Here is a 14,224-nt window from a genome sequence, read left to right as displayed (position 1 = left end):
GAAAACGTGTTTTTGCTAGTTTCAACCTTATTTTAAAAAAAATGCCAGGTGTAAGAGGGGTATCATAGTGTTCTCCGTGAGCTAATCTATCAACCTAGAGAGACTTGCATTTTAACTTCACTGTCATTTAAAGTTGTGCTCGAGTATATTGTGCGGAAGTAATATCTTTTTTATTGCTGCAAAAGCCACGATGGTTAATGTACTGGCACTTGGTTTTATGAAGCCTTTGCATTCCTAATTTAAGTACTGAATCTTCGCAGGGAACCTGGCATAACAATTTTATTACTGTACCGAATTATTAAGTTCATTTAACCATAGTGTCTGTTTGGAATTTTACATGTGGGTCATTTTTTTTTCTTTTTTGCTTTTTCAGGTAGATGTTCCTTTGACTCCCTGCCTGCATTCCGCGAACGGGGAAATTAGCCTCCGCATCGATGGCCAGAGTGTCTTGACTGCATCATCTTTACTGGGAGGACTGTGTAGTCTGTTTGCATCGTTCTGGGTTTTCAACATTCAATATCTCAAGAAGGCACACAGAGCTCTAACGTTTGTGGAACATGCCTTTTTGGACCTTGCCAGCACCAAACCACGTGTGAAGGATTTAGAACTAATTAACTTTTATTGCATCAATATCCCTCACCAATATTTTATTTGTTTTCAATCCTGTAATCATTGGATAGTAGTTTAAAGAATTTCGTATTATGTTTCTGACGTTTTCTTTTTTTTTTTACTGAACAGGGGATATTTGATGGGCCCTTCAGTATGCTGATAATACAGCTATCTTTTAGTGAGCAATAATATTAACCAACTAATATAACTTGAAACAATTATCTAAATAAAGTTGGCAACTGGTGCTAAATGAATCAACTTAAAATTATCGGAAAAACACGAATTACATGGCTTTTTCTTCTCACTGAAGAAGCTGTCGCAAAACCACGCATTCTGTTCTATACCCTTGCAATTAACCCCTCAGACTGGGTCACTTTTCTTGGCGCATTTGTGTCTTTATCAAAACGCACTGGTATTTTCCGCAGCATATTTCTCGTTCTTTATATTACTCATTTATCCATAGCCATCTCATTGCTGTCTGTCTCCTACATCATTTAACTCTTGTGCCTTTACCATCTACAAAATGCTTGTTACCTTTCAATATCAAATCGTTACACAGCTCTCGCTCATTTCACCACCAATTGAAAAAAATTTTTGTTGTTGTAAACCACTGCAACCATTTTTTTCACTTTGTGTACTGAGTACTGATGCGCACTGACAAGTACTCACGCGTTCTCAATCCTCTAGTATTATATAATGATGTCACTTACCATGCCGTTGTGTTTGTGCATATATGTTTTTCGCGTATTTCCAGTTCTTGTAGTAATATTGTTTCTCAAGTTTGTTCAACTAGCACACAGATCGCTCATTTCACCACCAACTGAAATTTTCTTGTTGTAAACCACTGCAACCATTTTTTTTCACTTTCTGTACTGAGTGCTGATGCGTTCTGATAAGTACTGACGCGTTCCCGACCCGCTATTATTATATAATGATTTCACTTACGATGTGGTTGTGTTTGCGCCTATCTTTGTTTTTCGCGTATTTCCAGTTCTTGTAGTAATATTAATTCTACGGTTTGTTCAACTAGCATTCTATTGCTGTCTTCCATTCCTAACTGGCGTGGTTTTAGCAATTTACCATTTTTGCTTTCTTATAGGAGGTCGCCCAAAGTTTTTATTTCGGAGCCTCCTTGTGTACACCATGTACCATGTAAACTTGTATGCGAAAGTTCGTTTGAAATAAACCTGAAACCGAGAAAAACCGTGTGAAATCAGTACTCCCGCAGGGAACTAGAAACTCTCCCTTGTGGCCTTGAAAAAACTCCTTTCGGAAGGCCTACAAAACCGCCCCAACTTTGCAAAACTCCATTCAAAAGAAATATATGCTTCCCTTGAACCTCCTAAAAACTCCCTCGCGAGGCCTACAAAACGTAAAACTCCATGCAAAAGAAGTAAATGCTTCCCTTGAACCTCCTCAAAACGCCCCTAAAATAACATAAGTACTTCCCAAGGGAGCCATAATAGGCTCCTATTCAACCGCCTAAAAAGTCCATAAACATCACTTAAAAACGCCTTGAGGAAGTAAAGAATACTCCATTTTGATCTCTTTCAATTCTCCCTAACATTTCTTAACACTCCCTAACTACCTTCTTTCTATCACCTAAAAACACCCTGTTTTGAGGAGGTAAACAAAACCTCCCTGTTCCATGTAGTAAAAAAACTCCTACAAGGAGGATCACTAGAGGACAGGCGAAAAAGAACCTCTAGGGAGTATATGGGTGGAAAAAAAGTTTAGAGTGTTTCTTCCAGGGTTAACGCTTTTTACGTTGGGACGTGGTTATACAGGTGACATTTTGTAAAGGCAGCCGCGTTACCAAGTGACTCAGGCATGCCCAGCACTGCGGGAAAGCCGTCACGGTGACCCAGGCGGCTCAACCGCCGCTCGGCGCCTGATATTGCGCTGCGCGCACTGATGCTCAGTGCGCACACACGTCAGTACTTGCTGACCAGCCCCGCCCTGGAAGACCAAGTTCGGCTAATCAACAGGGGCCAGGAGGCTCGGGAAGCATATGGGAACCTGGGAACAAGGAACCACTCCGACTGAGCTGAAATAGCTCCATCGCAACCCTTTTTCTAACAATAAAGTTTAATCTCTCTCTCTCTCTCTCTGTCTCTCTCTCTCTCTCTCTCTCTTTCTCTCTCTCTCTCTCTCTCTCTTTCTCTCTCTCTCAGTACGTTTTTTGTTCACCGTAAAATGTATCATCCAGTACTAGCTGGATAACATTTTTAAAATTTTGGACGTACTTACCATCGGATTTTTTGACAGTTTTTGTAAAAAAACAGCTGGAAGGATGCAGCTGAACAAGGTACCACTTGGTTTTTTGACGCATCGCTTGAAATAATTTTACAGCTCATTAAACTTTGGTGTTTGAAATGGGCATTCAAAGTGGTTCCTTGTCACTGTTGGCACCAAACATTATTGAGCTGTAAAATTAGTTCCAAGCGGTGAATCGAAAAACCAATTCTCTTATCGCATTCACTAGGGTTCATAGTATTGAAAAATGTAAAGATTCCAGTTTTACGGCTAACACTGTCTTATCTATAGTTCCTCAAAAAATGGCTAAATATCTCTAATATATCTTAGGAACTAACTGACTCACTAAAAAATAGTGCCGCATTTGAAATCAGTAATAAAAGCAGCAAGACTGGCACGTTTCACAGAGTATACTTGAAAATTACAGTCAAACCTCGATATATCGAACACGGGTATATCGAATTATTGCCTATATCGAACACTTTCTATATCACGCGGGAAATCACATGCATTTTTAATTATTTATTTCGAACTGGGACGGACATGAAATGGGTATATCGAACTCCGCCACCCCAGACTTCCCAGACCGCTCGCGCTCTGTTGACAGGCGGCGGGCTATCCCGCAGTACCCTCGAGGATAGCGGTGGCGCGATGGGCTTTCCCGACTGCTGCGCATCGGTTGCACCGAAGCTGAATTAGCAAAAGAAGAATGCGACCTTGAAGAAACCTAGGCCAGCTGGAGCGCTTTGTTGGGGTTGAGCCACGAAGCATGTGCATTGATGACTTAGTTGGCGGTGACGACAGCACCGGTACGACGGCGGAGTTGACGGGTGTGGAGATCCTAGCGGAGGTTACTACTGTGCGCACAAACGAAGGCGCTGCTGAGGTTGTACCCGCAAACTCTGATAGTGCCCCGCTCCCGACTTCGACGGAGGCTTCAGCGGTTGTGGCCCTACCGCACCGCTATAGCAGCGCTATAAAAGGCACCGGCATGTCGCTTGTGGAACGTTTGGACTACGTTGAGGAAGTCGTGTATAACACGCCAGGCTACCCTGCTGCAGTACTTTAAGCCAAAAGAATAAATACTTTGAAGACCAAGTGAGTATTTACTCCACAATTCGTTCATTTATTGATTTGTACCAGTTTATGACGCGTTTTCTACGTGATTATATATATCGAATTCTGGTTATATCGAACTATTTCGCGGGCACCGCGCTGTTCGATATATCGAGGTTTCACTGTATTAGGAGCGGTTTTAAGACCAGTGTCCCCTCTTAAAGGGGCCATGGAGACACAATACAAGTTTGTTTTATTCGAAAGATTTCATGTTTTATTGTGGCCCCAGCACTTGTCCGGAAGCAAACAGTGCGTTATTTACTGAAAAATTCATCTATTTAAAATAAAATTTTTATTCTCTCACAAAATCCAAGACGTCTGCCATGACATCACAGGAACTGACCGATCTTCAGCCAATTGCGAGGCTTTGTTTACCATTAGTGAAACTAGATGGCGCCACCATACCGCGGCAAGCCGTTTTCTGCCTTTGGTTTGTTTTTGACCGTATTTAAACCTGGCTTGTGTTTGTTCAGGGAGAAAATAATCGTTTCGTGAAACATAGTGCTCGCTTGACAAATATGGTCACGTAAGACACCGTTGCTTGCGTCAATCGGCCAGAGTCGTCTGAGGCAACCCCAAAGCCCCGCCGTCCTGTGCAGCTAAATCAAGCATATTGCACGCAGTACCAACAGCAGTACGCATCAGTACTTATATGTTTGTCCTTTCGTAACTTCCACTCTCGGCCCAACGGTTCTTACTGCTTTGAAAAGAATCTGCCTGAAATTTAAGCGCACGTAGCTCGTTTGGCAAGCTCATAAGCTCTGCCTAATTTGCGTTTGCTTTTGCCGCCGTCCGCCAATCGCATAGGAGGCTGGTATGGCATCATTGGTTCTGTTGCGGGAAATGAGCTAGTGGTTTGCATGGCCATTCCCTTTTTTCCTAATTACATAGCGTATTTCAATGAAGTTTACTTTAAAAGTGTCAGTATGATTCTAAAGAGGCAATCTTTTTAATGAACCAAACCTATGTTTTGTCTTCATGGCCCCTTTAAACTAAGCCTGCTTTGGTCAATCCTCACTGACTACTCAACAAGCTGGATGGATGACCACTGTCCATACAAGGGGTAGCATGAATGTCGAAAACAATAGCTCACTGAAATTCTCTATGAAATGCGCTACCCTCCCCTCAGAAAACTGCCATTTAAGTTCCATCTCAGCTGCCAGCCGCATGGTGAACTCTACACACGAGGTTTCCGTCACTTTTCATACGCCTACATACTGTCAAGTCAAATGGTTCTGTGTATTCATGTACCATGCTTTACAGGTCGAACTACATTGTCCCAGGCTAAGGAGAGGCAAACAAACACTTCATTTATTGGTGTGGGTAGAATGATCGTTCGTTCCCAAGAGCTGAGCCCTTGAGTTTAATGCTCATTTAGAGAAGCAAAGGTACTTTGCATACTATTTGCAATCTGCCTAAAGGGGACGCACAGAGCAAGAAAAACCTGAAGCCAAAGGAGGAGCATGGAACGATCTCGAACTTTACCTCAAAACAAGCTTCTGAAATTGAACAGCGCGCATGGCAGTAGTACGCGCACCCCCTCCCTCAGCAGCATTCAGTCAGTCCACTGAGTTGACTGCAGCAGCAAATGCATAAACTCTCCTGGCACCACGCAATCAGTCCTCCGACTATGGAGAAGAAGGCAACAGAAAGATATAAAGTCATTTGCATCTCAAACGCTGCCTAGTCCTCCTTTGCAAAAAAAGTTGCTAGCACCTTGACCATTGTCATATTTTCCCTTACTCGTTTGTTTCGGAGGCATTTGTTTCAGAGGGAGATGTTGCAGGGCCAGCCTCAAATGAATGTCTTATTAACACATTGGGTGAGTGCATATCCAAAACTTATAAACACTAAAACACTGCTATGCTTCTGATAACTTAGCCCAGAGATCAGTGGAATGGAACTCTGGAACTGTTTGTTTGCTGGCTTAGATTCTTCTCACGAGATTCGAGAATACTGCTTCAGAGCTCCACTGACATTCTATGTTGTTGCTTCCCTGCAAGGTCTAAAGGGCTAATTTTTTTAATGACCTGTCGCTTGCTCTTTCCATATTTTTTCCAGATTACCGTATTCACTCACGTAATGATCGCACTTTTTTTCGAAAATTTTGATGCAAATTTTGGGGCGCGTTCATTATGCGGCGTAAATTTTTCGCGAAAAACTTTTGAACACAGAAAACGCAAGCAAGTTGCGGGTCAGAATTTTTACAACAGGTCTGATGAACATAATAAAAATAATAAAATCATAATAAAAACTCCGCAAACCGCCGCCAGCCGCTTTGCAAAGTGACGCTAAATGCAGTGTTTTCATGAATTGAGGAATGCGCCGGAACAAGTTTGCTGCGAGGTGACAACAGGCAACCAATAAGTAGCAGGGTGGCGAGTTGGGCGAGTTGGTGTACTTGCATCTTGGGGAACAGCGCGAACTAACAGGGACACAAAAAGAAAGAAATGGACAGTACTAGCGCTGACTTTCAACTCGATTTATTGGAAATGACGTAACTATTTATACATACACAGAATCCCCCTCCCCCACCACGCCATGTGCCCACACCAGCCAATGACATACCAATAAGTGGCTGCCGCTGTCACAGTACGGGACATCAAAACAGACATGGGGGCCGACTCAGCAAGCTGAGCGCATTTTTTTTCTTTTATTGTGAGTACATTATGTGCATTTAGTGAGAGTTGTTTCCTCATCAATATTGAACCCATGCTTGCCGATGTCGTTAATATCAGCAAGTGTGCGGCCATAATATAGCCATGTCTGCTTTGAAAGGGAAGTATAGGTAAGCACGATCATCATCAGCTAGACTTGTCCCACATGACGTACTGCTGCGGCAAGTTCGGGGTGCGTTGATTGCGCGGGAAATTAAAAGATCGAATTTTGACGACAAACGTCAAGGGTGCGATCATTATGCGAGTGCGATCATTATGCGAGTAAATACGGTATGTATCAATGTTGATCATTTGGGATCGAGCTGAGGTATTGGTTATGTGTGGCATAGAAGAAACCATGCTGTTCTTATATCTCCTCTGGTGTTATGTTTCTCTCAAGCTTATTCAGTAAATTCTGAATAATTCGAACTCCAAGGGCATGCCACCTCATCTCAAATTAAGGAAAGTTCAAACTAACGACAGTGAAGCACAAAAGCCGTACAATGCAAATGTGGAGCAGTAGAGCATGCCCGCTATTGAATGCTTAAAAACACAAGAATGAAACCTGCCTTTTATGCTTGAAGACGATAAATAGAACTTTTTTCGCTAACCACTGCTTGTAGCGGAAGGCTCTATTCGCGTACTCCAAAACTGAAGAAGAGATGGGTAGCATTCATCCGGTCATTTCTTCCATGCAATGGTGGCACTGGTGCTTCGTTCAACTGATTGATTGATTGACTGTAGGGTTTAACGCACCGACGCAACGCAGGCGATGAGGCGCCGGATTATTTTGATTACCTGGCGATCTTTAACGTGCGCCGAAATCTCGTACACACGGGCATTTTTGCTTTTCGCCTTCACCAGAAAAGCGGCCGCCCCGTGCGTGCTTCATTCAATACCTCGTCGTTCTTACTGGCCGAGACAATCTCTATGCTTCTAACCTCAGAAATGATGCCATCTGTTAGCATACCCCACACCTTGAACTCGTGTCCACATCGACGCCGTCCACAAAAAACTCTTTCCAAAACATCCGCTATGAAAGTTTTAGATATACTTTTACCCAATTTGCTTGTCTCTCTGTTTTTTTCTCCTTTCCGTAGCCGAGGCAACCTCGTGTGCAGCCGTGCGCCAGGACTTAAGCTCCCGGCGCGATGGTGCGTAGTTCCAATTATCCGTGGGGGGAGGCCCCTTGCATTCAACTAATGAAGCAATTGAGCGCATGGGGGTGAGTACATCCAGGTACCCAAGAAAGGCTAGCATGTGTCACAAAGCCCTGCGACAGGTTTGTTTCTGCTGTGAAGGCATGGTTTGCTCTACACACTTATGGCGCAGTGAAAGGCTAAGGGAGCATGGCTACGTGTCCAAAAAAGTTAATGGGCATACGCTGGTTAGTGTTAGTGGGCATACACTGCTAAAACGGCGGTGTTCACCAAGCATTGATCAGGCGTTGGTCATCTCCAGACATGGAAACCAAACTGCAGATGACTTAGTTGCGGCGTTAGAGACTGCACACTAGGTAAAATGTGCATGAGCATAAAGCCCGTTTCGCCCTCCACTAAGGAACTGGATTTCTTAGATGTATGGTCACAAAGGGGCAACTAGATTTCCTAGAGGTGTGGTCACGAAAGGGAAGTTGGACCCACATACGATGTTTCTAACGTGATGTGTGTTTACAGCCGCGGCCTCGCTACAGTACTTGGTATCGTGTTTATGTTTTGTATGCGCTTAAAATTGTCATTGTATAGGTTTCACCTTTTCTTTACTTATAATGTGGGCATTTATACTGTGTGCAAAATAAACCTTCAGTTGGGATCAGTGTTTGTGTCTTTCTTTTCCTTGTGAATTCATCTGTTCACGCTGTTTTCTAGTTACGGCATACCGACTAGCCCAAGTTTCCACCCTTATAAGAACCTGAATGTACTAGGATGACACCTTCGGTTCTTACAGGCAAAATTGGCACTGTTTCAGCACATCTATAAGGTCACCCGGTTTTCTAACAAGTCACGTCTACTGAAATTTCTGCATTTGAGCATTTTGCCTAATATTTTTTGTACATCGACTTGAAAGCAAGATTTGTGTAACAATGCAGTTGCCTAAACTATGCTAGCATGATTTGCTTTAATCCTGACAGTGCACTGTTAATCAATGAATGAATTTATTCATTGATTGTAATATAGAAAGGATAGTCCACCAACAGGCGGAATTTGTCGCACCTAGGGGTGGTCTCCGGAACGCCTGCTGGTGTGGGCGTTGGGGAAGAGCAGGACAGGCACACAGAGAGGACAGGCAAGGGAGAGAGGGGGTACGATAATAAAACAAAAAAAAACACCCACCCACACAAGAGGAGCTTTACAGAAAAAGGGGTGTTTTATAACTCATGCTTGTCCAAAGATATATTACATGGGCCGAAAGATGCAAGTAGGTGTGGCTTCGGCTTTTACTGCACACTAACAAGTGCACAGAGGGGCTCAGAATGATCGTTGCAAGATCCTGACTGGGCAAGCATGCCGCACAGTACGTTGCCCAACGGTTTACAAAGAACAAGTTTCATGCCATAAGGTTCAGGTTAACAGGTCGGGAAGATGTTCAAATGCATTTAGGTGATTGCAAATGCCCAAATCATTTCAAAAATGAGCACCCACCATACATCTGGCTCTGCATTGCCAGGTGTGCAGCTTCCTGCAAAAACGTGGCCTAGCTACTATGCTGTGGCTCTACAGTAGCACTGTAGTGCACCCATGAACTAGAAGGGCTTTTCTTTTTAGGTATGAAGGCATGATTCTCGGACCCCTTTTGCTTGGAAAGACCATAATTGTTTTTTTTTTTATTTTGGTAAAGGTATTAGCGTCTGCAGGTTTGGTTTCAACGTCTCCGAATGTTCATATCGTGCCAGTGCAGCTGTTGTTCTTTGGCTTTAAAATGCACCATTGCCTCGGCAGCAATAGTAATTTGCAGGTACAAGTGCCTGTTCACCACCTTTCATCGGTGTACACACAAAACTTTGCTATAAAATGTGCCAACAATATACCAACACTGCCTATCGGAAGATGGCACAGGTGTACATAGACGTTAATTTGTTTTTTAATAGAGAGTTTTCGCACCTGACTGTGCATCAGCTTGAGAAAGCAGCTTATCTCGATCAAAGCGAACAGCGACTGCTTTCGTACGGGCACGCCAGTGCAGTCCAGCGCGTAAGGTGCAATATACTTTGCAAAATGTTTGTGTGGGCGTGTGTGCGAGAAGGGGAAGCACTCTGCACCAACTCTGCACCAGGCCAAAATTCTTACGCAATGTGCATACGTGCCAAGAAATTTCAGTGCTTGCCTATGCCACTATTGCAAAACGCATCTAAAATGCTAAAAATAGGAAAAAATTATTTTATAGAGTACCGCCCAGGCCTTAAGAGACGCGCAGGCAGAAATTTGGAAGAATAATTGTGCGGCATGTTGGCAAGCTTTACGCCAATTCATTCCGTACCCGTGCGAGCGAGTACGTGTGCTATCAATCACTTACCTCTTACCTACATGGCAGCGCCGATATCTAGGCTACTGTTTCGTGATTCCAGTGCTGCGGGGACGTAATGATTTGGAGTAGATGCACCTAGCACTGAAGGTATCAGCCAAAAAATTGCGTGCACATGCCTCCTACGCGGAAGCGATGTGCAAATCCCGGGTGTCCCTATTCGCACGTCACATGGGAACAAATTTTATTTTTAATAATAATAATAATAAATTTGTTTATTGATCCATAGTGATAATACAGTTATTGTCGGGTCAGCCCAAGCCAGAAAGGCTTGTCGGGCTGTACCCGGCAGTCAGAGGCAGAAACAGAAGGCGTACACATCAGTGCACTGAAACCCGCCGGTAACTATAGAAAAATATAAAACTGAACTAACACGTAGGAAAGCAAGCATTCCACATTTCAAAACAGGTTTCCACGGATATATAATTTCAAAGAACGTTTTGATTGCACAGCAAATATGGCATCAGGAAGTGAATTGAAGGTGGCGGGAACAAAATATTTTCTAACGAAGCGTCCAAATCGGGTGAAGCATCTGGGTACATCGAAGCGCATATGGTGTCGTAATGGTCTTGCAGGTACATGATTAACAAGGAAATCACTGTTCCAGAAATGAGCACAAATCACTGTTTGTAAAAACAAGTTGTCAAAGGAAGGCAAGTGTAACGCTGAAAAGAGATTGCTGTCATTTGGAAGATTGATATTATAGGCGACACTACGAAGTATGTTTTTCAAAATGGAGTTGACCTTTAAACGCCACGTAGTTGAACAATGATAGTAAACAGTAATGGCATATCGTAAAGAACTGTAAACAAGTGCATGAAGAATGATTTTGCGAGTCTGGAATGTCATAAGATGTCGGCAGTTATAAAAAATGCACGATAATCCCCTGAGCTTACTACAGATATTAGCGAAATGCGTATTCCATGTCATATCATAGTCAAAAGAGGTCCCTAAATATTTTACACTGTCGGAATACAAAATCGGCGCACAAGTGCAGGAAACACAAGAAGAAGGGTGTAGAAAAAGTTGTAGATTGAGTGAAATTTGCTTGTGCGGATTTCGAAAACATACGAGCTTTGTTTTTTGTGTGTTTACCGTGGTGGAATTAACATCAAACCAGTTCATAACAGAATGCACATCTTTTTGAAGTGCATTAATTGATTCACAGTAAGCGGGGCGTGTCGACAAAAGGACTGTATCATCAGCGTATTGAAAAATACGGCAATATGTCACCACCGAAGGCAGATCGTTTGTGTAGAGATTAAACAATAGGGGCGATAAAATTGAACCTTGAGGCAAGCCAGATTTTAACAATAATTTAGAACTAGAGTAATCCCCCACACAAACAATCTGCGTTCTGTTGTCCAAGTAGTCCCTTAACAGTGCATTAAAAGGACCCCGGAACCCCAGAAGATTTAATTTTTCTAGCAAGAGATTATGGTGTACAGAATTGAATGCTTTGCTTACGTCAAGAAAGAGGCCACATGAAACCTCGTTATTTCCAAAGGCCGAATACAGCAAATAAGAAACGTCTTCCAAAAGTGCAGTTGTGCATTTTCCCGGAGTGAAGCCATATTGTTCTCGCGATAGGACATCAAACTTTTCCAAAAAACTGGTCATGGTTACGAGAATATGTTTTTCAAGAATCTGGACAACGGTAGACACAATGGAAATAGGCCTGTAATTTTCAATTTTTTTTAATGAAGCTTCTTTATGTAAAGGCTTTACGAGAGCAGTTTTTAATTCCTTGGGTATATAAGAGTGTTCTATGAAACTATTTATCATTTGCAGAAGTACTTCTTCCAACACTAAAAAATTACGCTGCAGTTCGTTAACACGCACTTTATCGATACCAGGTGCTTTATTTGGGCTAAGGCTAAATAAGATGTCACGAAGGTTTGCTGCCGTCATCGGGGGGAGGTAAGCTGAAGAAATGTTACTCCTAACATTTCGGAGAGCTTCAGTCCTGTCCAAATGGCCCCCCAAAGGAACCTGAGAGAAAAAAGTGTTGAATTTCTCCACCGTGTCCTGTACGTTGCTGAAATTTTTAGTGATTACTGCCGCTGCGGACTTTCGAGTATTCCGACCGAGTATTTCATTAATGGTAGACCAAGTGCGTCTAGAGCAATGCTTGTTATCTTGGAAAAATTTATTATAGTGAGAACGTTTTGCAGCGCGCAGTAGAGCGGTGACCCTGTTACGTAATGTTTTCTATTCATTCTTTAGAGAGATATTATTAGGGCAGCGCTTGCAGCGTGCCCAAAGCAAGTCTCTCTCCTTAATAGATCGAAGTATATCACTACGTAACCATAGAACATTCCCATTACGTTTTGTTACAATTATGCTTTTTTGAGCACTACTTCTAAGAGTGTTAAGAGTTTTCACAAACTCACTATAGATGTTGAAATGGGAGACATTCCTTAAAAACTCTATCCAATCAAAAGTTGCGATCAAACTATCAAATTTTGCTACATCCAGTATTGTTAAGTGCTGCTTCTCTATTCTAACTAAGTCTGGTTCGGGGAAAAAAAGGTGACAACCTACAAAGTAGTGATCGGACAGCTTGTGCTTAATGACAGCTGACATATGACGCACACTTGGGGCTCTAATTTTGATGTGGTCCAAACAAGAGGCGACCAGTTTGCTTCCAAGATGTTCTTCTCTTGTGTACGAGGTAATAGTGGGGAGAATTTCCCACTTTGCCAGAACATTAAGGTATGCGTTTTCTATTGGGCGTGAGGGTAACTTAACATCAAGATTAAAATCACCGACTAGACAGATAAATCTCGTGGAACGAACATTGCCGAGAATGTTGTCTAGCTCACTTACGAACACGTTTGCGTTTTCCGAAGGGGGCCTATAAACCGCAATTAATGTTAATTCTGCGTCTTGTAAACTTATTTGAAGCGCAACGCATTCTGCTACTGTGAACGTAACGTTTATCGAGAAAACAACCAAATTATCGCGAACATAAACCATAATTCCCACGCCCTTCCCAACACGGCGTGTAAACGAAAAGGACGAGTATTGCTGTAACTTAAATAAAGGCACTAAATCTTCATGTATATTAATTTCTGTTAACACCAACACATCGATAGGGGGGAAGCATCCACGAACAATAGCTGAAAATTCATCCCAGTGTTTTCTGATGCTACGTATATTTACATGAAGCGTCGACAATGACCTGGCACCGCTAGAATTTAGCTTACAGAAAGTTGTTATATCAGGACATTCTACGGAAGACAAGTTCATGGTTTTAGGTGATCAGATCAAGATCAGCATAGCCTTTTATGCGAAGCAGGGGTGCTGCTTCCATTTTCTTTGCGAAGATCTTGCCATTTTTTACCCACACAAACTTGAAACGATTTTCTTTGCCTTTCACCCGTGCGGCCCAGAACAGATTCTTGTTGAAGGCGGTCAAGTTCTCATTGAAATATAACTGGGGTTGCTTTTCCCGTTCTCCCAAAGTCCTTAGCTTTCCGCGGTCGTTGATCCATCTTTCTTTGACGGTAGAGGACGAAAATTTGATCAGCACAGGTGTCTACGTCTAGACGGAATACGGTGAGCGGCAACAACGTCATTGCTATCGAAATCAATTTCCAGTTTTTCTGCCAATTGTTGTAAGATTGGAATAAGCTCTTCGTTCTGTTCAACGGGCAGACCGTGAATTTCGAGGTTGGCAAGCCGGCTATATTGTTCCAGTTCATTAAGTTCACTACGAAGTTGGAGGATCTCCTGAGATTGCTCATGTACCGCGAGTTTTAATGTCTCGGTCTCACCCTGCAGCTCGCCGATAACCGTTTCATGTTTATTTGTAGAAGCAATCACCTGATCATATTTTTCAGACATTGACGATTTCACGGCCTCAACCGATTCGTGCAGCGAGTTTACAGAGTCTTTTAGCGTCAAAAGCACATCAACTTTTGCAGCAAGGGAGCTGATAGCAGCATTTAGTGGCAGCAGCGCTTCTAGCTTAGAAGATAGTGCTGCGATTGCATCTGTGTTCGAGGATGGCTCCTCCTCGGTTGTAATATAATGCACGTTGTTGCCCACATGCCCACATC

Source organism: Haemaphysalis longicornis, unplaced genomic scaffold (genome assembly GCF_048455015.1).
Source record: "Haemaphysalis longicornis isolate Haplotype H1 unplaced genomic scaffold, Haemaphysalis longicornis Haplotype H1 scaffold_1, whole genome shotgun sequence".
NCBI classification, from domain to species: domain Eukaryota; kingdom Metazoa; phylum Arthropoda; class Arachnida; order Ixodida; family Ixodidae; genus Haemaphysalis; species Haemaphysalis longicornis.
Note: the sequence above shows the minus strand (reverse complement) of the source record.